General features: G+C 40.1%; 1 protein-coding gene across 2 annotated transcripts in view; it reads left to right on the top strand.

Moving 5' to 3' along the window:
• Positions 1–24,420, top strand: part of FAT3 (FAT atypical cadherin 3) — a 559,291-nt gene that overhangs the window by 65,970 nt on the left and 468,901 nt on the right. The gene's annotated exons all lie outside the window — the stretch shown is intronic.

Below are 24,420 nucleotides of genomic sequence, written 5' to 3'. Positions count from 1 at the left end.
ATATTTTTGAAGTGGTGTCTTTGCTTCAGAACATTCCCAGTTGATAAAATACGAAACTCTCTTTTACTGATGTGCTGGGGAAAAAATGGATTCTCCTGCCAGCTTCAGCTTGAATAATCATGGTGCCTGTTTAACTTGTTCTCTTTGTAAATTATAAGCCTAGAATAATCCTGCCATTTCCCAAGTTTTCAAATATGTTCTCATTTGATCACATTTACTTAGCAATGAGTGCTGATGGCGTTCCACAGATTGATCAGCCTTTCGTTTTGTTATATGCCTTGGGTACCGCATTCCTGGATGTTTGTGTGTTCTTGGCATGTCTGAACCAGGATGGGCATAGAATCAGAAGCCTTGGACTGGGGACAGATGCCCCAGGCCATTTAGCTAAACTGTCCTCCTGCATCACTGGAGCAGCAGAATTGCAACTTATTCTTCTCATGTTGGCCACAGTTTCAGAACAGTGGGGTCTCAGTAGTCCATACTGTGCCTCCGTACTTCGTATATCAATGGCTCTACTTTCAGAAGACCCTGTATTATCACGGTTGAACGAAAGAACATCTAGAGTGTCAGAAAGGAACAAAAATACCACCAGGCACAAGGCAGATGGTTCAAAACATCTGAAGTGTAGGGCTAATTTTGGGGGTTTCCCTGGTGCCATTGGCTTTGCAAGGTCCAGTTTGGCCCCTGAAATACGCTTTGTTATGGCCCCTATCACTTGGAAGGTGAGAAAGAGTGTGAATAATCATGTGGGTAAATGTACTCATTTTCCAGTGTAAGATTTTTTTTTTTGCGGTGTTTTAAACCCTACTGCTTACAATTCAGAGCAAACCGTCTTCACACAGACAGAACACCTTGAAACCTATTTGTTTAACTTTTCATGTTAACATTAACGATAATTAATTTATGTGACACTCGAATTAGTGTTTCTTATACATTTTTCTTTCATTGGGAAAATGGATATGCTGTGTTTTGTTAAGGATACGTAAGAAACCATTGGCAGAGCCACCTGGATCAGACTATTTCTAGATTTTGTCAGTGCTTTATCCATTACACAACACTGACTTGGCTTGTGACATGAAAGGCTCACATAAAAAGTTGTCACCAGTCCCTTGAAAGGAATGAACTTTTTAGCAACCCACCCCAGAAACTTTGCCTGATGGATGAGATTTTTTGTGAGGCGTGAGGTCACCTATGAGATACCCTTGTTTTGTGAATCCCAGTTCAGAGGCAAACGCACAGAAACTGACGAGACCCTTTCTCAATGGCTCCTCTACATCCTTCACAGGTAGCAGGTCTGTCCACATCCTGCTGAGAAAGATGGATGTGTCTGACTTTTGGTTGGAGAGGATGGGTACCAGGACAGATGTTAGAGGTTAGGCAGTGGCCTGGGGAATTTGGCCAAGGCAGCTTGGATGTGTGCCTTGGAAAACACCAGCCATGCAGAATGATCCTGGAGATGGAGCAAGGGAACGGAAGATAAAAGAGGGTATTTAAGCAATTGTTTGATTGTCTGAGCTCCCTTTTCAGGTTTAGAAATGAATTCCTAATCATCATTGCCTTGATACAACCTGCTGTTTTGATACTTCTTAGGAATTCGTGGTGATTTTATTGTTGTTTAGTTCCTACTTTTAAAAATGCTAACCTATTATGAAGGTTATTTCTAAATCAACAGCTGTGGGGAAGAGTTTGCTGTCAGCTGGTAACAGGGCTGTGTTTCTCATTATATAATTAAACCCGTTCCAGGGTCTCGATTTTGAATTGTACACTCTCAAATTCAACATTAAAAAATACATATTGGATACTTCTTAGGTACTTTGCTGGATTCTGGAAATCAAAATGAGAAGAATGGACTCTATTTTCCTAGAATGTATCGTATAGTAGGAAGACAGATGTGTAAACAGTAACTACCGAGTGGTGTGATGGGTGAGTGTAGCCACAGAAATGCTAAGGTAAAAACTGAGCATGGAAGAGGTCATGGTCAACTTTCCAGGAGTGTGTGAGTCAGGGAAGACTTCAGAGAGGAAAGGATACCTGAATCGATTTATCAGATGGATAGACATTTATCAGAAAGGGAAAAGATACAGTGGAGAAGTTACTGGGCAGAGCCACACAGCATGGGCTGAGTCACATAGATGGGAGTTTTATGTACTTAAGTCTTAAACCACTCTTGATGGGAAAGAATTGACTTACAGAATCTTCAAAAATAAAATTGAAAAAAAACCCAAATAAGTAATAGATTCCGACTTCACTAATCATTATTTAAGCAATAGCTGTTCTTAAACTTACGTGAGAACCATCTTCCTTAAATTTAGGAGAGGAAATAATAGTAGTAGGTTCAGAAGGTGCTTTTCCCTTAAACCAGCAGGTGCCCTGCACATACCTGTTGAGTGGGTGCTGGAAGGGGATTCTGAGGTGGGAATTCTAGCCTCCTTTCTGCGGTCACCGATGGGGGGTGTCGCCTCGGGCTTATCACTTAGCGGAATCTCACTTATATCTTGATCAAAATGAGCTGTTTCTGTGTCTGATATCTAAATTCTCCTTCCAACTCTGATTCCATCACCTATCAAAACACCTTTTAATACATTTTGACACACGAAGGAGAATAATTCACACATCTCGACAGTTCTCTCATACTGGATAACTGAGGTAGTATTAGTAAATGCTAATGCTAATGCCATGCTCGGTTTTTACCTTAGCATCTCTGCGGCTACACTTAGTAAATCTTTCACTTAGTCAATGTATTTTATGTAGTGATAACCTCATACCCTGAAGAAGCCAGCTTTTACTAGGCTAGAGAAGAAATTATTTAAAAAAATAATATTTAGGAATAATTATAACAACAACAAACTTCAGTGAAAGTGTTAAACAACCTTCCTCTCTCCATAAAAGAGAAAAACTTTTCCATTAGAGCACCACCAGGCAGCTGTCAGATTCGGTGCCTTGCTGAGATCTTCGCTGTCACCCTCTAGGCATGACCGGGCATGCCACGTCATCAGAAGGCGGTGAGCACCTTTGGTAAAGACGCAACTTAGAGCACGTCTGCCTCACTGTACCTTCAGGTCCCCAGGAAACATTTGAAGGGCTTATTGACCCTGGTGCTCTGGGGACCAGAGGGCTCATCCATGCCCGCAATAACAGATGGAAAATGTAGTTTGCTTAGGGAATTTGTTTGAGTTCTTTATCAAGTCAAAATTCTGTTCTTTTTTTTTTTTAATTGACATAACTTTGCTGGAAATTGCCTTTGTAGTACATGATACTAAGGGAGATATTAGAACCACTGCCCTCAGAGTGCTTTCAGTCTTTGCAAAACATAGATGTACCTATTGTAGCTTTTAGGAAATCAGTAGGCCTGCAGAAGAAAACATTTTTATAATATCTGGACCTCCTGGTCAAACATCAATCTAGCTTTTAGAAATTACCAGCAAAGCAAAGGAGTGTTCAGAAGAGGCTTTGATCTTTCCCTGTCTGCCTCCCCACCAGGCTTCTGACTTACTGGATCTGAAAAACCTTTAGTGCAGGCTTCTTGCTCCCCTACCCACAATTCATACTCTATATTAAATTTATTAGTGCTCTCTATAGAAACTCTCCAGAACCATTATTATGACTTCTGGATTTTATTTTCTTTAGGTAAGCATTTAATGATAAAACAGATTTCATGAACACAACATTTCTGTTGCTGTTAAATTTTATGTTTCATGGTGGTATGCTATGTTCATTTCTATGTAGCATTCTTAAAAGTGGTTTAAGGGACTTCCACATTTCTAAATTGAGCTGACGTCCAGGAAGACCTTGTACAGGTTGCAAGTGATGGGTATTTATATTGACCTACAAAGATCCAGGAAATTCATGGGGCCCTAGTTTTTGTTAATCCCATTATAAAGGGTGCCTGATGCAGAAAGTTTAGGGCTTGAAAAAACTGAAGATCCCCATGAAGATAAATAATACGATATAAAGCAGAGATAGGAGGATTATATTACATTTCCTTAGGACCTCGGATTTCTTTAATCCCTAGGTGTGTTGGGATAGTGCTTATCTTCATGATTGGATTAACAAGGTACCTGAGGAGTTTTGAATTTCACTTTCTACCTTTCTAATGCTTTATATTTATGACTGGTGTTACTGTTGTATATTTGTTCATCTCAACTGTGTACCCATCACTAAAGCCAGGACCCCTGACCGGTCTTAAATGAGATAAGTGACAATCTGGAGCCAGCAAATCAATTTCAGGTGTATTCTTTGTAATTTATTTGAAAGACTTCATGCCATCCCTCTGGCTAAATAACAAAATCACAAATTGACTGAAGGGATACTTGCCGTCTTTCAAGGATAACCTCTTACAGTCTTTAAGGAATGTGGGAAACTTGTTTAATATAAAGATCATTCCCTTAAGGATGTCTGAGGCAGGAGAAACTTGGAAAGTTCATTTAGATTTTGTTTTTAAACATCTTTATTTGAGTATAATTGCTTTACAATGGTGTGTTAGTTTCTGCTGTATAACAAAGTGAATCAGCTATACCTATACATATATCCCCATATCCCCTGCCTCTTGTGTCTCCCTCCCACCCTCCCTATCCCACCCCTCTAGGGGGTCACAAAGCATCGAGCTGATCTCCCTGTGCTATGCGGCTGCTTACCACTAACTATCTGTTTTACATTTGGTAGTGTATATATGTCCATGCCACTCTCTCACTTCGTCACAGTTTACCCTTCCCCCTCCCCATGTCCTCAAGTTCATTCTCTACATCTGCATTTTTATTCCTGTCCTGCCCCTAGGTTCTTCAGAACCATTTTCTTTTTTTTTTTTTTTAGATTCCATATATATATGTGTTAGCATACGGTATTTGTTTTTCTCTTTCTGACTTACTTCACTCTGTATGACAGACTCTAGGTCCATCCATCTCACTACAAATAACTCAATTTTGTTTCATTTTATGGCTGAGTAATATTCCATTGTATATATGTGCCACATTTTTATCCATTCATCTGTCAATGGACACTTCAGTTGCTTCCACGTCCTGGCTATTGTAAATAGTGCTGCAATGAACATTGTGGTATATGATTTTTTTTTTAACTTCTTTATTGGAGTATAATTGCTTTACAATGGTGTGTTAGTTTCTGCTTTATAACAAAGTGAATCAGCTGTACATATACATATAGTTCCATATCTCCTCCCTCTTGCGTCTCCCTCCCACCCTCCCTATCCCACCCTTCTAGGTGGACACAGAGCACCAAGCTGATTTCCCTGTGCTATGTAGCTGCTTCCACTAGGTATCTATTTTACATTTGTTAGTGTATGTATGTCAGTGCCACTCTCTCACGTTGTCCCAGCTTACCTTTCCCCCTCCCCGTGTCCTCAAGTCCATTCTCTTCATCTGCGTCTTTATTCCTGTCCTGGCCTGAGGTTCTTCAGAACCATTTATTTTTGTTTTTAGATCCCATATATACATGTTAGCATACGGTATTTGTTTTTCTCTTTCTGACGTACTTCACTCTGTATGACAGTCTCTAGGTCCATCCACCTCACTACAAATAACTTAATTTCATTTCTTTTTATGGCTGAGTAATATTCCATTGTATATATGTGCCACATCTTTTTTATCCATTCATCTGTCGATGGACACTTAGGTTGCTTCCATGGCCTGGCTTTTGTAAATAGAGCTGCAGTGAACATTGCGGTACATGACTCTTTTTGAATTATGGTTTTCGCAGGGTATATACCCAGTAGTGGGATTGCTTGGTCATATGGTACTTCTATTATTAGTTTTTTAAGAAACCTGCATACTGTCCTCCATAGTGGCTGCATCAATTTACATTCCCCCCAACAGTGCAAGAGGGTTGCCTTTTTTCCACACCCTCTCCAGCATTTATTGTTTGTAGATTTTTTGATGATGGCCATTCTGACCAGTGTGAGGTGATACCTCATTGTAGTTTTGATTTGCATTTCTCTAATGATTAGTCATATTGAGTATCCTTCATATGTTTGTTGGCAATCTGTATATCTTCTTTAGAGAAATGTCTAGTTAGGTCTTCTGCCCATTTTTGGATTGGGTTGTTTGTTTTTTTGATATTGAGCTGCATGAGCTGCTTGTAAAGTTTGGAGATTAATCCTTTGTCAGTTGCTTCATTTGCAAATATTTTCTCCCATTCTGTGGGTTGTCTTTTTGTCCTGTTTATTGTTTCCTTTGCTGTGCAAAATCTTTTAAGTTTCATTAGGTCCCATTTGTTTATTTTTGTTTTTATTTCCATTTCTGTAGGAGGTGGGTCAAACAGGATCTTGCTGTGATTTATGTCAGAGAGTGTTCTGCCTATGTTTTCCTCTAAGAGTTTGATAGTGTCTGGTCTTACATTTAGGTCTTTAATCCATTTTGAGTTTATTTTTGTATATGGTGTTAGGGAGTGTTCTAATTCATTCTTTTACATGTAGCTGTCCAGTTGTCCCAGCACCACTTTATTGAAGAAGCTGCCTTTTCTCCACTGTATATTCTTGCCTCCTTTATCAAAGATAAGGTAACCATATGTGCGTGGGTTTATCTCTGGGCTTTCTATCCTGTTCCATTGATCTATATTTCTGTTTCTGTGCCAGTACCATACTGTCTTGATTACTGTAGCTTTGTAGTATAGTTTGAAGTCAGGGAGCCTGATTCCTCCAGCTCCATTTTCCTTTCTCAAGACTGCCTTGGCTCTTTGGGTCTTTTGTGTTTCCATACAAACTGTGAAATTTTTGTTCTAGTTCTGTGAAAAATGGCATTGGTAGCTTGATAGGGATTGCAATGAATCTGTAGATTGCTTTGGGTCATAGTATCATTTTCACAATGTTGAGTCTTTCAATCTAAGAACATGGTATATCTCTCCATCTGTTTGTATCGCCTTTAATTTCTTTCATCAGTTTCTTATAGTTTTCTGCATATAGGTCTTTTGTCCCTTTAGGTAGATTTATTCCTAGGTATTTTATTCTTTTTGTTGCAATGGTAAATGCGAGTGTTTCCTTAATTTCTTTTTCAGATTTTTCATCATTAGTGTATAAGAATGCAAGAGATTTCTGTCCATTAATTTTGTATCCTGCTACTTTACCAAATTCATTGATTAGCTCTAGTAGTTTTCTGGTAGCATCTTTAGGATTCTCTATGTATAGTGTCATGTCATCTGCAAACAGTGACAGTTTTACTTCTTCTTTTCCGATTTGGATTCCTTTTATTTCTTTTTCTTCTCTGATTGCTGTGGCTACGACTTCCAAAATTATGTTGAATGATAGTGCTGAGAGTGGGCAACCTTGTCTTGTTCCTGATCTTAGCGGAAATCGTTTCAGTTTTTCACCATTGAGAATGATGTTGGCTGTGGATTTCTGATATATGGCCTTTATTGTGTTGAGGTAAGTTCCCTCTATGCTTACTTTCTGGAGGGTTTTTTTCATAAATGGGTGCTGAATTTTGCTGTAAGTTTTTCTGCATCTATTGAGATGATCATATGGTTTTTATCCTTCAATTTGTTAATATGGTGTATCACATTAATTATTTGTGTATATTGAAGAATCCTTGCATCCCTGGGCTAAACCCCACTTGATCATGGTGTATGATACTTTTAATGTGCTGTTGGATTCTGTTTGCTAGTATTTTGTTGAAGATTTTTGCATCTATGTTCATCAGTGATATTGGCCTGTAGTTTTCTTTTTTTGTGACATTGTTTTCTCGGTTTGGTATCAGGGTAATGGTGGCCTCGTAGAATGAGTTTGGTAGTGTTCCTCCCTCTGCTATACTTTGGAAGAGTTTGAGAAGGATAGGTGTTAACTTTTCTCTAAATGTTTGATGGAATTCGCCTGTAAAGCCATCTGGTCCTGGCTTTTGTTTGTTGGAAGATTTTTAATCACAGGTTGAATTTCAGGGCTTGTGATTGGTTTGTTTATATTTTCTATTTTTTCCTGGTTCAAAGAATTTGTCCATTTCTTCCAGGTTGTCCTTTTTAGTGGCACATAGTTGCCTGTAGTAATCTCTCATGATCCTTTGTATTTCTGCAGTGTCAGTTGTTACTTCTTTTTCATTTCTAATTCCTTTGATTTGAGTCTTCTCCCTTTTTGTCTTGATGAGTCTGGCTAATGGTTTATCAATTTTGTTTATCTTGTCAACAAACCAGCTTTTAGTTTTATTAATCTTTGTGATCGTTTCCTTTATTTCTTTTTCATTTATTTCTGATCTGATTTTAATGATTTCTTTCCTTCTGCTAACTTTGGGTTTGTTTTGTTCATCTTTCTCTAATTGCTTTAGGTGTATGGTTAGGTTGTTTATTTGAGATATTTCTTGTTTCTTGATGTAGTATTGTATTGCTATAAACTTCCGTCTTATAACTGCTTTTGCTGTATCCCATAGGTTGTTGGTCGTCGTGTTTTCATTTTCATTTGTTTCTAGGTATTTTTTGATTTCCTCTTTGATTTCTTCAGTGATCTCTTGGTTATTTCGTAGTGTATTGTTTAGCCTCCATGTGTTTGTATTTTTTACAGTTTTTTTCCTGTAATTGATATCTAGTCTCACAGCGTTGTGGTCACGAAAGATACTTGATATGTTTTCAATTAGCTTAAATTTACCAAGGCTTGTTCAGTGACCCAGGATATGATCTATCCTGAAGAATGTTCCATGAGCACTTGAGAAGAAAGTGTATTCTGTTGTTTTTGGATGGAATGTCCTATAAATATCAATAGTCTATCTTGTTTCATGTATCATTTAAAGCTTGTATTTCCTTATTTATTTTCATTTGGATTATCTGTCCATTGGTGAAAGTGAGGTGTTAAAGTCCCTGCTATTACTGTGTTACTGAAATTTCCCCTTTTGTGGCTGTTAGCATTTGCCTTATGTGTTGAGGTGCTCCTATGTTGGGTGCATAAATATTTACAATTGTTACATCTTCTTCTTGGATTGATCCCTTGATCATTATGTAGTGTCCTTCTTTGTCTCTTGTAATAGTCTTTATTTTAAAGTCTATTTTGTCTGATATGAGAATTGCTATTCCAGCTTTTCTTTGATTTCCATTTGCCTGGAATATCTTTTTCCATCCCCTCACTTTCAGTCTGTATGTGTCTCTAGGTCTGAAGTGGATCTCTTGTAGACAGCATATATATGGGTCTTCTTTTTGTATCCATCCAGCCAGTCTGTGTGTTTTGTTTGGAGCATTTAATCCATTTACTTTTTTTTTTTTTTTTTTGTAAAACAGGGAAGGGCAGACTGCCCACCGGACTCTCAGTGACCAAGAGCCAGATTCATGTTCCTCAATCCCAGTCACCACAACCCTTTTTTTCTTTTTTTAAAGACTTTTTATTTATTTATTTATTGCTGTGTTGGGTCTTTGTTTCTGTGTGAGGGCTTTCTCTAGTTGTGGCAAGCAGGGGCAACTCTTCATCGTGGTGCACGGGCCTCTCACTATCGCAGCCTCTCCTGCTGCGGAGCACAGGCTCCAGACGCGCAGGCTCAGTAACTGTGGCTCACAGGCCCAGTTGCTCCGCGGCATGTGGGATCTTCCCAGACCAGGGCTCGAACCCATGTCCCCTGCATTGGCAGGCGGATTCTCAACTACTGTGCCACCAGGGAAGCCCAATCCATTTACTTTTAAGGTAATTATTGGTATGTATGTTCCTATTACCAGTTTCTTAATTTTTGGGGTTTTTTTTTTTTAGTTCTTTTCCTTCTCTTGTGTTTCCTGCCTAGAGAAGTTCCTTTAGCATTTGTTGTAAAGCTGGTTTGGTGGTGCTGAATTCTCTTACCTTTTCCTTGTCTGTAAAGATTTTAATTTCTCCATTGAATCTGAATGAGATATTTGCTGGGTAGAGTAATCTTGGTTGTATGTTTTTCCCTTTCATCACTTTAAATATTTCCTGCCACTCCCTTCTGGCTTGGAGATTTTGTGCTGAAAGATCAACTGTTAACCTTATGGGGATTCCCTTGTATGTTATTTGTTGCTTTTCCCTTGCTGCTTTTAATACTTTTTCTTTGTATTTAGTTTTTGATAGTTTGATTAATATGTATCTTGGCGTTTTTCTCCTTGGATTTATCCTGTATGGGACTCTCTGCACTTTCTGGACTTGATTTACTATTTCCTTTCCCATGTTAGGGAAGTTTTCAACTATAATCTCTTCAGATATTTTCTCAGTCCCTTTCATTTTCTCTTCTTCTTCAGGAACCCCTATAATTAGAATGTTGTTGTGTTTAATGTTGTCCCAGAGGTCTCTGAGACTGTCCTCCATTCTTTTCATTCTTTTATCTTTATTCTGCTCTGCAGTAGTTACTTCCACTATTTTATCTTCCAGGTCACTTATCCATTCTTCTGCCTCAGTTATTCTGCTATTGATTCCTTGTAGAGAATTTTTCATTTCATTTATTTTGTTCATCATTGTTTGTTTGCTCTTTACTTCTTCTCGGTCCTTGTTAAACGTTTCTTGTATTTTCTCCAGTCTATTTCCAAGATTTCAGATCATTTTTACTCTTATTACTCTGAATTCTTTTTCAGGTAGAGTCCCTATTTCCTCTTCATGTGTTTGGTCTGGTGGGTTTTTACTTTGCTCCTTCATCTGCTGTGTGTTTCTCTGTCTTCTTATTTTGCTTAACTTACTGTGTTTGTGTCTCCTTTTCACAGGCTGCAGGTTCGTAGTTCCCTTTTTTTTTTTGGTGTTTGCCCCCAGTGGCTAAGGTTGGTTCAGTAGGTTGTGTAGGCTTCCTGGTGGAGGGGACTGGTGCCTGTGTTCCAGGGGATGAGGCTGGATCTTGTCTTTCTGGTGGGTAGGACCGCGTCCAGTGGTGGGTTTTGTGGTGTCTGTGAACTTATTATGATTTTAGGCAGCCTCTGTGCTAATGGGTGGGGTTGTGTTCCTGTCTTGCTAGTTGGTTGGCATGGGGTGTCCAGCACTGTAACTTGCCTGTCATTGAGTGGAGCTGGGTCTTAGCGTTTAGACGGATATCTTTGGGAGAACTCTCGCTGATTGATATTATGTGGGGCCGTGAGGTCTCTGTTGGTCCAATGTCCTGAACTCGGCTCCCCCACCTCAGAAGCTTAGGTGTGACACCTGGCCGGAGCACCAAGGCCCTGTCAGCCACACGTCCAGGTACGTGGGGCGTTTCTTGCCTATTGGGAAGTCTGAGGTCTTCTGCCAGCGCTCAGTAGGTGTTCTGTAGGAATTGTTCCACATGTAAATGTATTTTTGATGTATTTGTGGGTAGGAAGGTGATCTCCACGTCTTACTCCTCTGCCATCTTGAAGGTCTCCCCCATTTAGATTTTAAGCCCATTGTGACTTCTATAGTTGATTGTAGGAGCAGGGGTCAGCAAAGCCTAGCCTGCAGGCTGGCCACCTGATTTTGTTAAGTTTTAATGGGACACAGCTTTTGCCATACAATGGCAGAGTTGAATAGTTGCCACAGAAACCATCTAAATCTACAAAGCTTAAAATATTTACTATTTGACACTTTACAGAGCAAGTCTGTAGAACCCTGCCTTGGGGTATTATTGATGCTTAATATTTATTAGGGCAATTTAGCTGATAATTATAATTTGTAAAATGGAGGGCTCTTAGGTTAACATATGCACTACTATATATAAAATAGATAACTGACAAGGATCTACTGTATAACACAGGGAACTATACTCAGTATCTTGTAATAACCTATAAGGGAAAAGAATCTGAATAAGAATAGATATATACATATGTATAACTGAATCACTTGGCTGTGCACCTGAAACTACCACAACATTGTAAATCAACTATACTCCAGTAAAAATAGGAAGAGGTCTTTTTAATAAGTCATTACATTATGGCTTCTGCTTTCCCAAAAGTGAACATTTTTTTGACCACTCATAAAGATGCAGTGGTGGAAGGGCTGAACCAAGATTGCACGTAGATAGCTTCACTCAGCGTTCATTCACGGAGACATCCTAGAGCCCCCGTTCTCATCTCCCACCCAACTTTATATTGAGTGGGATTTCACATCCAAGTTCTGGTCCCAAAGGATTCAACAGTTCTAGAAGACCTGGCTAGCGTAAGCGCTGATCAACCTGTCCACTCTGATGGGGCTTGGAGGGCAGAGAGAATACCCATCATAACTAAATGCTTACTAATAATTTAAATTCTACAAATTCCAGGACTTTTGCAGCTTGACTCAGTAAATCTTTCCTGTCTTTCTTTTTTTTTAAAGCAAGGGAAAAATAAACAGATTAAAGTGCACTTAGAAACCCAGCTGACTTGTTTTTAATCTCCCAAAGGAGCACTTGATTCCCTGTTACACTATTTTCCCTTTTTATCAAATTACTAAGAAACAGGAACTCAATTGATTTAAATTATTTCTATCACACATAAGCTTTAAGACAAGTAGTCAGTTTATTATGCTCAGTCATAACAATGGTATTTTACTTCTATGAATTGTATTTTCAGCAGCGCTCATAAAATACCCAGTTTGATTTCGTTTATTAACTTTCTCATTTTTCCATTAACTAATATTTTCCCGTCTCAGATAATTTTCCTGCCCGTTGATATTGCATAACTCAATAGAAATGTGTCTTTCAAAAGAACGAACAGAGTATTCTTTGAGGTTTGGATAAGATGATTTTATCTGAATATATCTTGAAGAATAATTTTCGGTTTTTGTTTTAGTCAAATTTCACTTTTAATGTAATGTGAATATCACTTTGAATTTAATTACATTAATTTTTCTGCCTTGCTATTTAGTAGTTTCTTATTGCTGAGAATCTAGGTGTTAAAAAAAATTCATTTTATGCATTTTAGATAAGAAGATATGATTCAGTTTTCATTCATTCAGCTCTTACCTGCAAAATTAATTAGAAAAGATGTCTGGTCTTATATTAATAAGTTTCAATTTGGTGTTTTATTCTCTGTTGTCTCTTTCAGTCTGTTGCTGAAGCCATCTAGACCTGCATAAGGCATCTGCATTATTTTTTTAGCTTCCTCATGTTTTATTGGCAAGTGACCTTGTGTATGGTAATTGAGCAATTGTGTGCTTACATGGGTTTATGGAATTTGCCTCAGCAACTTTTGGAGATCTTAAATTTTTGTCTCTAAACAGACTTGAAGGGGAAGCTTTCTGAAATACTGTCTTTTGCTGAAAAATTTTTCATTTTATTGAGTGACAGTCAGTCTTAAAACATTAAAGATATATTTCCCTTTTCTCTTGGCCATATCTTCTTGTGCCTTTGTAATCTTGGAGACTGGAGCCAGAGGCAACTTTTCATTTATGAGGGGCTACGTGACTGTCAGGAAAGGGGACAAATATTCACTGAGCCCCAGGTAGACCGAGGTCAGCAAGCCAAGCTTTCACATGCTTCATCGTAGCCTCTCTTGTCCATAAACTGCTGTTCTTTCCTCCCTTTTTGACAAATGCAGATACTGACAAATGCAGATACTGACAAATGCAGATTGAGATAGTGAGGTGACCTTTGTCTGGGTCCACCATTCAATGTGGCAGAACAAAGTTTTGAGCTCTGCCTTGTGTCTTTGCCACCTTTCTGTCACCTGTTCCTTGGCTTAGCTTGTCAAATGTGATTGATTCTGCCATCAAGAGAGACACCTAGTGGGACTTCCCTGGTGGCGCAGTGGTTAAGACTCCACGCTCCCAATGCAGGGGGCCCCGGGTTCGATCCCTGCTCAGGGAACTAGATCCCACATGCATGCCGCAACTAAGAGTACACATGCCACAACTAAGGATCCCTCCTCCTGCAGCTAAGGAGCCTGCCTGCTGCAACTAAGAGACCCGGAGCAACAAAATAAATAAATAAATAAAAGAGAGATACCTAGTTCTCTTTTGTAGCTGCTTCCACAATGTTTCCTCCTTTGTTTGAGTCCTGACCCATTCATTCTTGAACTGGACCGTGCCGTCCTGCCCCCTTTGCCTGACTTTTCCAATCCCATTCTTACTCTTGTCTCTGGCTTGTGCTTCTCTGACCCCCCTTCACTTTTTCAGTTCCTGAGGGAAATTTTTTCTGGGAAAGTGCTTGTGTTAAACTTGGGCCCCTCTGGCTTGAGACAAATTCCATCTTGAAGCTGTGGGGCTTGTTCAGTCCCTGGCAGAAGCTGGAAGGCCATGTTAAGGGGGTGGAGTCTGTGTTTCCATACACATTTTATAATTTTTTGTTCTAGTTCTGTAACAACTGCCATTTGATAGGAATTGCATTGACTCTGTAGATTGCCTTGGGTAGTATGGTCATTCTAACAATATTGATTCTTTCAATCCAAGAACACAGTATATCTTTCCATTTGTGTTGTCATCAGTTTCTTTCATCAGTGTCTTACAGTTTTTGGAGTAAGGTCTTTTGTCTCCTTAGGTAGGTTTATTCCTAGGTATTTTTTTCTTTTTGACGAGATGGTAAATGAGATTGTTTCCTTAATTTCTCATTCTGGTATTTCATTGTTAGTGTATAGGAATGCAAGAGATTTCCGTATATTAATTTTGTATCCAGGAACTTTCCTGAATTCATTGATGACCTCTAGTAGTTTTCTGGTAGCATTGTTAGGATTTTTTATGTGTAGCATCATGTCATTTGCAAACAGTAATAGTTTTAAGAAGAAGGGATGGAGTCTGAATGGCTTTGAAAAGAAGAAACTTGGTAGGGCGCATGGGGTGGGGGAGAAGCATGCTTGACCAGAGGCTCGGGCAGGATGCTGGGGCCAGGGGACATATGTGGATAAGTGTGTTTGCATTGGGCATGGAAAGGTGTGTGGTGAGGGAGACAAAAGGCTGAAAGGAGGCTGAAGCTGGGCCATGGAGCCTGAAACACACCTGTGATTATGGCCGCTGAGAGCTGCTGGAACTTGGTGGCAGAGGAAACCCTGCCTGCCCTGTGCCTGGCAGGCAGTCAGTGGATATTTACTGAATGGCCACAGATGGGATCTGGACATTATGGGTCCTCCTGCAAGGGAAATTAACTGAGTTGGAGGAGAGTGAAACGAGAGGCAGCATAACCCAGTAGAATGGATTCATTTTTCCTGTTCTCTGTGTGTAGGAATCACAAGAAACTAGAGATGCAGTAAGGGAAAACACTCCAGAATCATATTCCTGGTTGACGGGTTTATATTTACTATTGCTTCATTTATATTTAGGAGAAGTGATACTGAAGACTGTACGGAGTATAGACAAAGTAAAATCTCTGATACACGGGCCTCGCTCTTCGTCCTTCCCTGTCCCCAGTGTGTCCTGAGGCAATTAGGAACACTGCACGCCAGCCAGCCCTGAATTCGTCCCAGTCAGTGCTTTTCAAACTGAGTTATGATCCCATCCATGGATCATGCAGTGAAGTTAGTGGGTTGCAGAGAGCATTTGAAATGACACATTATAAAATATAAAATAGCCCATTGCATTGCACATCATAAGGGTCAGTTCTGTTTTGTGACAGAAAATATATTTCTTATTGTGGGTCACCGAGAAATTTGAAACACAACATTGTAAGTGAAAAGAGCTTATTACTTAGGAAGATCGTAAATCTATCTTTAGCTCTTTGTGTAAAGAGATCATGTGATTTCTCATCCCAGCCGGGACACATTTCAGAGGGAAAGGGGTAGCTCTTAATTAGACCACAACAGATGTAAACCGGGACTTCCTCAAGCTAATTAAGAAATATTGTCACTCTGCCTGTATTAGTTAGGCAGAGTTCTAGAGTTCTAGAGTTAGGCAATCCTCTAGAGTTCTCCAGAGGAACAGAACCAATGGGATATATAGGTCTATATACATCTAGATCCATCTATCTCTGTATAGAGGGGGAGAGACAGAGAGAGGGAGAGAGGATGGGGAGGATATTGAGATTTATTTTAAGGAATTGGCTTACGTGCTTATGGGGACCGGCAAGTTGGAAATGCATAAGGCAGGCCAACAGCAGGCTGGCTACTCAGCTAAAAGTTGATGCTTCAGTCTTGAGTCCAAATGCTGCTGCAGGACAGCAGGCTGGGAACTCAGGCAGGATTTTCATGGTTCAGACTTGAGGAGAATTCCTTCTTCCTTGGGAAACCTCAGTCTTTGCTTGTAAGATCTTCAGCTGATTGGATGAGGCCCACACACATTCTGGAGGGTAATCTGCTTGACTCAAAGTCTCTTGACTTAACTGTTTATCACATAAAAAATACCTACACAGCAACATCTAGACTGGTGTTTGACCACACAACTGGGCATCATAGTCTAGCCGAGTTGTCATGGAAAATTAGCCAGCACACCCCACTTACTTAAGAAGGACAGATGGTGGATGAACGTAGCTACAAAGCTTTCTTTAGTGCCCCAAGGCTCTGCTGAGGCTGGACAATTTATCAGGATTTTTGTTGTGCTGTTTACTTTTATTCATAGTTATTGGCAATGAACTTATTGAGTATTTCCAATTTGACCTTGTGACTTCTTAATATAATTTTTTAAAGAAAGGTTTAACATCTCACTTTGGTGGTTTAGATCACCTTTTACCTAAATGTGAGTTATACGTAACTTTGTATTTAAAGCTGTTTTATATCTTACAAAATGTTTTTATGAAATGTTTGGAGAAGAATATTCCTGAAGAGCTTGGCTGCTTGGGACACACTGTTTATCCTATAGAAACTGCTATGAAAATTTCTTTATAAGTAGTCAACAACTTGCCACTTCTCTTGCTCCAAGATAAACTGTGAGGGCTCTGAAGTGCCAGAGAATTTGTGAAAGCTTTAATTCTCATGAAGTGGCAGGAACTAACCATTAGGCAGCTTTGCCCTATAGTTGGCTGCAACAGAGTAACTGGTAAACCCTGAGCAGAAAGCCGGCCTTGCTAGGATCTTTGAAGAAGGAGAGAGAATTCTGCAAATGTTCATATTGAAAAATATCCAAGTGAAACTCTCATCCTTCATCTTTGCTGACCCGATAGTCAACTTAGTGCTGAATATCTTAAGTTTTGCATTTTCCCTAGTTTTAGAAGGATTGTTTGCCAATTATAGAACATTTGGAAGCTATTGAAGAAGTACGAAGAAGGAGCAGAAATGAAAAATGATAACTCTGATCATAGTGTAGTAGGATCATTAATGTTTGAGTATTTTCCTTCCACCTTGTTTTCTGTGAACTTTTAAAAAATTGTAAGATTGTATGGCTTACATACTTCTATGTCTTGTGTTTTTGTCAAGTGACTTAATAAGGGAACACTTTCCAATGACAATAAGTACCTCTATAAGCGTTATGTCTGTAGTCGGCATAATCTTTCATCACGTGAGCACATCATATTTAAGTCATTTAGCGTTCTTCCCTGTTGGACTTTCAAGATACTTGCCAATTCTTTTTTATTATTGTAAATAATGCTGCAGTGAACTGCTTTGTGAATGAAACTTTTCTCTTGTTTGGATTTCTTTAAAAGATAGCTTCCTGGTTGCTTTCGAATATAAGATTACAGCCTTCCTATTGGGCCCTGCGTGCTCTGGGTCCTGAGGTTGGCCAGGGGTGAACTAACCCTCAGCATCCTTGGATACCTTCAGGGAGGGCTGAGCTGCTTGCTAAATGGCAACAAAAAGCTACTTTTTCAAGGGAGCCATTAACTCTGGTTGAGAGTGATAAGCTTCAGAGGATATTGATCAGGTGAGAGGCGCTATCAGTCTTGGAGTGTTTCACCTCACAAGGGATTAAGGGAGCCTGGTGAGTCCAGGACTTGAAGAACTCATAGGCCAGGAAAGCAAGGTGGGGCTGCAATGGAAATTCTTGTTGGGGACGCTCACGTTCCTGCCTGGCAGTGCATCACATGTGATTTTTAGGAAAGAGGATGAAGGGAGACTGTCGCTCTCTTAGAATCTCATGTTCTGGTTTATTTACATCATTTCTGCTGACAGCCAACACAATACGGGCTCATGCCCAAGTACTTCTTTTCACTCTTGAAAATAAATCTGTGTTGAATAGAATCGTCATCAGCAGTTAGTCTGAACAGCCCTCAGACTGCCTTATTTCTATGGAAAATGTGGTCAGGCAAGCTTGAGGTCATCACTTTAGAAGCCCGTGATCATGATACAATGTGGAGAGAACCCAAGTAGGATTTAGGGACTTGTAATCTCTCCTGCATCTGCCGTTGTAGAACCTTTGCCTCATTCTAGAGTCTTTGATGTTGGTTCATAGCACTGGTTCTCGAGCCAGGTAGATCTTGACCTAAAATCAGTCTCCCGTACTCATTAGCTGTGTGACACAAGCTGCTTGACCTGTGGCTCTGATCCTCTGTAGCATGAATATGTCACATCTGCTTCTCAGAATTGTTCTGGCAATTGGATAAACATAATGTAATTCTAGCAGTGTACACATTACTTAGTATTGATATATGTATGCCAGGATTTGTTAAATGAAGCTGTTTTTATTTTTTGTAATGGCTGTCCCAAATAATCTCTAAATTCTTGTTCTCATGTATGAAATTTCGGTGCCCCAGTGGGTAGCTCTTCCCCGGTGTCTATACTGTGACTGATAGTAACTAGCATTAGAATCACAAGAAACAGCCAAAGGTAATAACACAGCTCCTAAGGACTTTATTCTTTGGGATTCTTTCTGCCTTCCTGTTTTCTTTGTATTTTCATTATCTGCTCTGTGTCCAGTACTGTGGTAAGTGCTGGGGATTTTAAGTTGAATGAAACACCATTTCTGACCTCACATCATCTTTGTGGTCTAGTAGTTCCCAGATTTCTAACATGTAAATGCATAAAGTACCTCTGATGATGCTTTCATTCATTTGTGACACACCCTGAGGATTCTCAGATGTGAAGGGCTCTTTATCCTCCCTGTAGTTTGATACCCAAAGTTAACTCTACTTTGACAGGAATCTTTTCTGGAAGGAATGGGTTCCCACCTGTCAAGAGTTAAGACACTGTCTGCCAGCTTAGCATAACTTCAGGTACCTGGCTCTTCCTAGCCCAGTTCTTAGTTCTATCAGGAAGTACCTATCCTATGGACAGAGATGAAAATCTGCTTCTCAGATCCTGGAGCAAGGACCCAACAAGACATGGCTCTGGCCTTTGAGGTCTATCGGTTCCATTTTGGCCTCTGAGTTTCCAGTTTCTTTCTTTTTTTTTTTTTAACATCTTTATTGGAGTATAATTGCTTTACAATGGTGTGTTAGTTTCTGCTGTATAACAAAGTGAATCAGCTATATATATACATACATCCCCATATCGTCTCCCTCTTGCATCTCCCTCCCACCCTCCCTCTCCCACCGCTCTAGGTGGTCACAAAGCACCAAGCTGATCTCCCTGTGCTATGCGGCTGCCTCCCACTAGCTATCTATTTTACATTTGGTAAATATGTCCATGCCACTCTCTCACTTCATCCCAGCTTACCTTTCCCCCTCCCCGTGTCCTCAAGTCCATTCTCTACATCTGTGTCTTTATTCCTGTCCTGCCCCTAGGTCCTTCAGAACCATTTTTTTTTAGATTCCATATATATATGTGTTAGCATATGGTATTTGTTTTTCTCTTTCTGACTTACTTCATTCTGTATGACAGTCTCTAGGTCCATCCACCTCACTACAAATAACTCATTTATTTTTATGGCTGAGTAATATTCCATTGTATATATGTGCCACATCTTTATCCGTTCATCTGTCGATGGACACTTAGGTTGCTTCCATATCCTGGCTATTGTAAATAGAGCAGCAATGAACATTGTGGTACATGTCTCTTTTTTGAATTATGGTTTTTGCCCATGTTAATTACACAGTGATTAATTGTAGGCAGAGAAACTGGGTTTGGATCCAGCTCTCCCTCTTATTAGCTATGTGACCTTGAGCAACTTATTTAACCTCTCCAAGCTTCAGTGTCCTCATCTGCATGAATGGGGAAATTGTTTCAATATAGCTCACAGGGCTGTTGTAAGTTAAATGAAATAAGCCCCTGGTTAGTACATTTCAGTAAACATTAGCTATTATGATGATGGAACATGGAGAAGGGCAGGAACAAATCCACACTGAGCTGGGCTGCAAAATTACATTTTCAACAGGTGTTCATGGTGGGTGAGGATATTCCAGGAAGGAAGGACACAGAGACAGGGAATTGAGGGTCTTAATGGGAACATTGGGAGTAATCCAGCTTGGCTCTGCTGTGTAATGCATGAGTGCAAGAGCGAGATGCAAACTCTAAAAAAGTAGTTGAAACCTGATCATGGCTCTCTTGGATGCCAACATGGAATTTAAAGTTCAATCATTAGTATGTGTGTGTCTGTGTGTGTGTGTGTGTGTGTCTCTGTGTGTGTCTGTGTGTCTGTGTGTGTGTGTAAGAGAGAGAGAGAGAGAAATGGACAGACAGACAGTAAAAAAGAAAGAGAGGCTGAGATATGATTAGACCTGGGCTAAGGGAGAGTAATTGGGTGAGGACGGATAGGAAGGGAGGCTTTCTTTAGATAAAGTGGAATTATAGCTTGTACTCTGATGGTGTATGTTGAAAACTTACCAATGTGTCTCCCTCTGGCCTGGCAATTCTGATTTTAGAAAAGTATGCAGAGATGATGGTTTAAAACTAACAACCTAGGACTTCCCTGGTGGTGCAGTGGTTAAGAATCCGCTTGCCAGTGCAGGGGACACAGGTTTGAGCCCTGGTCTGGGAAGATCCCACATGCCGCGGAGCAACTAAGCCCGTGCGCCACAACTACTGAGCCTGCACTCTAGAGCCCGCGAGCCACAACTACGGAAGCCCGCATGCCTAGAGCCCATGCTCTGCAACATGAGAAGCCACCGCAGTGAGAAGCCTGCACACCACAAGGAAGAGTAGCCCCCGCTCACTGCAACTAGAGAAAGCCCACTCGCAGCAATGAAGACACAACGCAGCCAAAAATAAATAAATAAATAAATAAATTTATTAAACAAAAAACTGACAATCTAAATATCTAATAATGGGGTCTTGGTTAAAGGATGGCAAATCTATATAATTTAATGTTATCTAGTCATTAAAAATGATGTTATTTATCAACAAAGATTACCAAAATAATGCTAAAATTATTTAGAAGGTATGAAATATTATGTTGGTATGATCTCATAAAAAATATATGTGGATATATGATGGCCTATGCCTTCATTCATAAAAGTCTGGAAGGGATTTAAACTGAAATATTAATAGTGGTTACCTTTGGGTGACTTTTTAATTGAATTAAAATAGACATAACATAAAATGTACTATTTAACCATCTTTAAGAGTACAGCTCTGTCATATTAAATACATTCACCATTGTTCTGCAGCCATCTGCATTCTCCATCTCTAGAATATAGGTGATTTTTTTCTTTATTCTTCATGCTTTTATCTACTGTTTGAATTTTTAAATTTTATAACCGAAACACAACTTGAGTTAAAAAATAAAAAGCGAGGTTCCGAGGCTCGCTGGGATATTATTGCTGGGATGAGGGAAATCACGTCCTGACTCAAGATCATGACGAATGGAGTGGAGAGGAAGTGCAGGGGTTGAGAGAAGGCCAAGTTGTCCTCATGTTTTTGTTTATAGTGTTTGATCCCCCTGGATTAGATGGTGTTTTTTTCCCCCAAGATAAATTTGGGGCACCAAGTTTATGGGAAGTGGACTTAGGAGCTGCTGGGGACCTGCAGGCTTTTGGTGTGCACAATAGATTGTAAGGCAGCTAAGCCACCAGATCTGTGATCAAGCTGTCATACCAGCTTCAGGAAACCAAGGGACCCAGATCTGGTTCAGGTTGCATATATGAGGAAAAACGTTGATAGAGGCACAAATCCTTACTTTGGCCTATAGCTGCTTGTGGGAGAGCCTTCCTTTGTTATAGCATCAAGAATCTCCATGCCAATTTCATGTTGCATATAATTGGATTCTCTGATGCCCAAATTCCTTCACTTACAGGAACCTTTGTTTCATCAACATTAACAAATGGTCTCAAAGTAACAAAACACAAGACTATTTAAAAATTTTTTTTCTGCAGCACGCAGGCTCCAGGCTCCAGTACCTCTGATCTGAAACAGAACTGAGAGTATTTTAGCACTTTTCTTTCATATATTGTGTCTTATTAGGTATGTTTATTATACAGTGTGAAAGCCAGATCTCCCCATAAGATAGAAAAATAACTCCATAAGGAAGCATCCTTCAAGAAGAAACACATGGTTTTATTTAAGGACATTTCTAAAAAGTTCACCTTTTTTCATCAGACGTGGAGCAAAGCCTACCACATGGAACCACAGTTGCTCTGGTGGAGGTGAGAATGAACATGACAGGGTGTTGGCCTCCCAGGAGCTCATGATTTAGTCTGTGGATTGTAGTCAAAGTAAATACACATGTAAACATCTTCATAGGGGACCTGTGCTACTGAGAGGTGCACAGTTCTCCGGATGGTGGCGTTCTCCTTGGCTGATTGGCTAAGGAGGTTTGGGAGGGCAGAGCCTGGCCCAGAGCCTTGAGGATGGGTAACTCGGAAAAGGTGGTTATGCACAGAAGGTGTCTCCTGACGGAAAGAACAGCCCAAGTCGAAGTGCAGAATTAGAGGTGTCCAGCATAGTGTTTGGATAATGGGCTTCCCCAGAAGCAGAATTGGAGGCAAGGATTTGAATTCAAGCCCTTAATTAGGGGGGGTCCTGGGCAACATTAGTAGGGGGTAAGGAAGTGAGGCCAGGAAGGGAAAGAAGCCAGTAAAGGATGTGTCATGAAGCCAGTGAGCACTTTGGGCCAGTGGAGCTCAGCCCTGCTGGAAAGCTCTGGGAAACGATGTGTAACACACCTTAGATTTATCCCAGCTGAGGCCAAGGCAGCCCCTGTCCGCAGCTCTCGGACCATTGCTGCTTGAGGACTGCTCCCAGGGACATGGATGCGGGCCCTTCCAGATTGTCCTGCACAGGTGGTTTGCACTTCTGTGGCTGGAATAGAAAGCTCTCGGGCAGTGATGCTCAGAGGTGTTTGTAATTAGAGTCTTCAGCATGTGAAGAAGAAAAACTAGAGTGTTAAGGTGCATCCGTTGCATGAGTGGTCATGGTGGACGGGTGTCAACTGAAGAAACTGAAATTAGAGACCGAGCGGAATGCCATGCAGTGTCGAGGGAGAGTTTCCGTAAGGAGGGAAAGTCGAAAGGAAAGTAGTATTTTACCAAAAGCATGGTCATGATTGTGCTTTCAAACCCCCAAACTAGCCGATTACGTGTTAACCGAGTGGTCTAATGGAATAGGCTTGCTCTGAACGTTTGTTGTAGTTCTAGTTTTGCTGTTCTCCAGCTGTGTGACCTCAGGAATGTCCCTTAACCTTTCTGGGTCTCAGGTTCCTGTTGTGTAAAGTGAGGTAGTTGTTTCCAATCTCTCCAAGTGCCAAGAGGCAATTTGTTTGGATTCAAAGATGTCGTGTGACTCCCGCCTCACTCCTTGTCCTCTATTAGGTTCATAAGTGTACTGCACATGAGATGGAGGAGTAATCTAATTTCACAGTTAAATAAAGAGCTAATTTAAATGACTGTTGAAATTAAAATGTTCATAGAATAAATTTGCTGGGTCTAATAAATGCACTCTCAAGCATTCTTCCTTCCCTCCCCTATTCTCTGAACCCGTCACCCTGTATCTTCTCTGTCTGCTTCTGTTCTCCAGCCTCCAAATGGACTCTAGAATTATTTTTATTTCGTGTTTGTTTACTTTTATCTATGGCTGTTTTGACAGCAGGAATTATATCTGTTTCCCTGACAGAGAGTTTTACGTGGAGCATGTGTTTGAAAGATTAATATAAGCGGTCACTTCTGAAACAATTTAATCCTGCTTTCCCGTAGTAATGAAAAATGAATAATCAAAAGCAATAAATTGTGTCTGGAAGATAATAAATACTTCTTCAAGCATTTTAGCACTGACTGTGAATTATAGCTGACCCCCAAATCGGGAAGGATGAAGATGACCAATGCAAACTCCACAGTGAGTGCCACCAGCCTTTAATATCAGCGTTCAGCTGCTTTATTGATTTCATTGTTCCCTATCAGAACCCAGAGGATCTGCTGTCTGTCCTGCTGATTTAAAACTCAAAATGGCATCTCAAATGCCCATTAGGGGGGTCTGTTTTTAAACCACCATAAAACAGTTTTCTCTTTCTGTCCCTTAACTAACGTACAGACCCAAGTGGAGCTCCATTAGGATTTAAAATGTAAATAGTAACAACTGAATAATTCTAGATCCAGCCACTGTAGACCAGGACACTCCTAGGGATGTATTTTATCCAGGACTTCATCAATTTCCTGGGCATGAAAGCTAATTCAGTAAACTCTAGAAAGATCCCTCAGAGACTTAATTTTACTTTCAGCTGCCCACCTTCTGCCGGCACATTCATGAGCTAGGGCTTACTTTAGACATGATATGTTTTGAAGACTAGTGCATCTCTTTCATGAGACATTCTGTGAGGTATTGAAGCCCTGAAATAAATGGTTGGCTTTCTTTTGAGATGCAATACTTAGGAAGTATATTTGAGCACCTGTGGCATTCAGATTGCTATGTGCAACACCACCAATAATA

This window comes from Eschrichtius robustus, chromosome 11, assembly GCF_028021215.1.
Source record: "Eschrichtius robustus isolate mEscRob2 chromosome 11, mEscRob2.pri, whole genome shotgun sequence".
Taxonomy (NCBI): domain Eukaryota; kingdom Metazoa; phylum Chordata; class Mammalia; order Artiodactyla; family Eschrichtiidae; genus Eschrichtius; species Eschrichtius robustus.
This window is presented reverse-complemented; position numbering and strand designations above follow the sequence as displayed.